Source organism: Argentina anserina, unplaced genomic scaffold, assembly GCF_933775445.1.
Source record: "Argentina anserina unplaced genomic scaffold, drPotAnse1.1, whole genome shotgun sequence".
NCBI lineage: Eukaryota > Viridiplantae > Streptophyta > Magnoliopsida > Rosales > Rosaceae > Argentina > Argentina anserina.
The window spans coordinates 177744-181616 of NW_026089409.1; the positions used below are offsets into that span (position 1 = coordinate 177744).

General features: G+C 43.5%; 1 non-coding gene across 1 annotated transcript; it reads left to right on the plus strand.

Annotated features, from left to right (window-relative positions):
- The first annotated feature begins 2613 nt into the window (after nucleotides 1-2613).
- Nucleotides 2614-2720, plus strand: LOC126804336 (small nucleolar RNA R71). Its single transcript, XR_007673250.1, has one exon. It is a non-coding gene; the product is annotated as a small nucleolar RNA R71 (small nucleolar RNA).
- The last annotated feature ends 1153 nt before the right edge of the window (nucleotides 2721-3873 follow it).

Sequence of the window (3873 nt, forward strand, 5' to 3'; positions counted from 1 at the left end):
ATGCGACGATAAGCAAACGTACCAAAAGGGCATGTGAACGTAGTCTTCTCTTGATCTTCTTCCGCAACACTTATTTGGTTGTACCCACTATATCCATCAAGGAAACAATAGAAAGAGTGACCAGCTAACCTCTCCAGCATTTGATCAATGAATGGCAATGGCATGTGGTCCTTCCTTGTTGTCGCATTGAGCTTCCTATAGTCAATACATACTCTATGTCCGGTCACTGTCCTTTGAGGCACCAACTCGTTGTCCTTGTTCTTCACCACCGTGATGCCTGACTTCTTTGGCACAACTTGAATAGGTGAGATCCACCTACTATCCGAGATGGGGTAGATCACGCCACAATCGTGCAACTTAGTGATTTCATCCTTTACAACTTGCATCATTGGTGGGTGAAGGCGTCTCTGACCTTCCTTGGTTGGTTTGGCACCATCTTCTAGCAATATTCGATGCACACACATGGTAGGACTTATCCCCTTGATGTCGGCTAAGGTCCATCCTATTGCCGTCTTGTGTCTCTTCAACACTTCAATCAATCTCTCTTCTTGCTCCTCATTTAGTGCAGATGAAATGATCACGGGCAATGTATCCTCTTCTCCTAGAAACGCATACTTCAAGTGGTCCGGAAGAACCTTAAGATCAAGCATCGGAGCTTGCACCACAGAAGGAAGATTCTTGTTAGTAGTTAAGAGAATTGGACTAGGAGAGACAAAACTTACCTCTCGTGCAACCTCAAGGGAGGTCACGGTTTCATGAATGAAAGATGGCACGGCATTTTTAGCTTCTAGCACCGAAATGTTCGAGCTATCACTTGTGAATCCGGCCCCTTGGGCAATAGTGAGTGCCAACTCGTCATTTGTCAAGGTATCTAGATAGTTATCTGCAAGGGAATCAAGTATGTCAACTGAAAAACAATCACTTAACTCCGAAAGAGGATACCTCATAGCTTCAAAGATGTTGAAGCTAATCACTTCACCATCGAACTCAAAGGTGAGTGATCCACTAAACACATCTATTTTCGTTCGTGCAGTCCTCATGAAGGGGCGGCCTAACAAGATAGGAACCTCCTTGTCATCTGCCTCCGTTGGTTCCATGTCAATGACATAGAAGTCGGCAGGAAAGATCAAGCTCGAAACCTGCACAAGAACATCTTCAACATAGCCCAAAGGGACTTTGTTGGAACAATCAGCCAATCGAATCACAACATTATCACGTTTCAAATCACCTAGACCTAGGTTCTCATAGATATAATGCGGCATTACATTGATAGATGCACCTAAGTCTAACATTATCTTTTCAAATGTCATGTTTCCGATTGTACAAGGGATAGAAAAACTCCCTGGATCCTTAAGCTTTGGTGGTAGCTTTCTTTGGAGCACGGCAGAAACCGTCTCACTCATTGTAACAACCTCCTTCTCTCGAGTCATCCTCTTATTGGTGCACAATTCTTTCAAAAACTTAGCATACTTAGGATTTTGTTGTATGCATTCAATAAGAGGCATGTTCACTTCCACCTTCTTGAAAATGTCGAGCATGGCTTGATCAGAGTCATCCTTCTTTTGCTTTGCAAATCTACTAGGGAAGGGAACACGAGGAAGCTCATTAGTTGAAACCAAACCACTAGAGTTAGGATCCTTACCTTTGTCATGCAAAGCACGATCTTCTTTTGGTGGAGGCACGGCATTTTTGGCTTTAGAGGAGGCAGGGTCCTTCTCTAAGTCTTTGACATTGTAATTCTCGGCCTCCTTACCTTTAGAAGGCACGGCCTTCTTGTGTTGCTGCATTGGAGCATCCAAGGTCCTCCCACTTCGTGTCACCATGGCCTTCACATTCGGATTAGGCTCAGTTTGGCTCGGCAACTTCCCTCCTTCATGGATCTTGCCCATGAAATCGATCACTTGTCCCATCTGCTTCTTAAGCTCGGTTATATCCTTAGAATGAGCTTGTTGACCTGTAACTAAAGCTTGAGTAGCAGAGTTTAGATTTTGTTGCCCTTGAGCAAGAGACTTCAAAAGTTCATCATAATTAGGTGAAGATGCATTATTCGAACCATGAACATTAGAGTTAAAGGGAGCAGAACCTTGAGGTACCTGAGGCCTCACAAACAAACCTGAAGGACGAGGTCCTTGACCTTGAGCATTGGATGGTTGAGCATTGTTGCTCCAACGAAAATTTGGATGATCTCTAAGTCCAGGGTTGTATGTGTTCGAATATGGATCGTACCTAGGCCTTTGTTGCCCCATAAAGTTCAACTCTTCTTCAGTCATTGCATCATTTGGACAATTGTCAGTCGTGTGGTCTTTGAAAGAACAAATGCCGCATGCTTGAGGGTTGATGCTCGAACCATTGAATGCCTTGACTAGCACGTCAAGCTTCCTTTCTAAAGTCGCCATCTGATTCCTTGCATCAACATCATACACCCCACGGCTCTTGCTTCCTCTCTTCTCCTTGGAACTAAATTGGCGATTGTTGTCAGCCAAGTCATCGATCAAGGTGTAAGCTTCTTGACCGGTTTTGTTCATGAATGTGCAGCCACATGCCGAGTCCACCATGCTCTTATTGGTGGTGTCGAGTCCTTCATAGAAGAATTGTACCAAGTCATCCAACGAAATACCATGGTGAGGGCACTTCCTTTGTAGTTCCTGAAATTCCTCCCAAGCCTCATAGAGTGAATCACCATCTTTTTGAGTGAAGTTCTGAATCTCCCTCCTAAGTCTTTTCGTGAGTTGAGCAGGGAAGAATTGCTTCAAGAACCTCCTAGTCATTTCGTCCCATGTAGTGATGATTCCTGCAGGCAAAGAATATAACCAACGTTTAGCATCATCCTTAAGGGTAAATGGGAACAAAAGCAATCTCAAGCCTTCTTGAGAAAGATGATGAATCGATTGGAGCTTGCAAATGTCCAAGAACTACCTGAGGTGAACATTAGGGTCTTCCATTGAAGAGCCAGAGTACTTAGGCAGCTGCCCAAGCAATTGAACGGGAATGGAGAAGTTAGCTTCATCAGGTGGAGTGAAAGCAATGCATGAGGGTGATTCCGGGGTGGTAGGAATGAATGCATTCTTAAGTGCCATTGTTGCACCAACAGGAATTATGTCACGGCCCGCAATTGTGTCTAAGTCTGAATTGAAGACGAATGGAAAGGACAGATCTTCCTCTTCTTCTGATCTAGGTGAAGAGTTTAAGATTGAATTGCTTGGAGATGTTTCGAAATTCAAAGGTCTACTTATGAAAGAGTTGTTTAAATCTCTAAGTGCTTGAATTCGATCCTTGAGCTCTTGTGTCTTCTTAGAAAATTCGGACATGCATAGTACCTGTTTATATGAAAGGTAACGAGTTAGCCTTGAAGAATACATAATGGATACATAAAATTCGTGCCTTCCCTTAGTCATACACACGCACACTTAAGGGGAAGGACACGGCAACTATGTCAAGTTTACAAGAGTTAGTTCTTTACGTTTTCACAAGTTCATACAATTCACAAGTTCTTTTTGCTATTTTAATGATTGAATGATCGATTGATTCTAAGTTGTAAATCAAGGTGGACGTGCGGCCTAAGTATGGATGCCTAGACACAAGATCAAGTCTTTGTTTCAGAAGGCCTTTAGCTCAATCAGAGATAGTGAACATGGTAGGACTCATTTGTTGAACTACGGAGAGCGAACTCCCTATCGACTCCATCACCGAGATGTATGTCAGTCAGTAGTTCTCTGAGATCCAATTTTGGTCCCATGCACCAGAGTAATAAAAGAGCGTGCCCCTTACTCAGCTGGACTTAACCTCATGTGTTAGACAAATCTCCAAGTGTTAATAAAAGCCGCCCTCGACCTCATGCAAACTCGAGAGCTAGCATGAAGGGTTAAGGCTAAT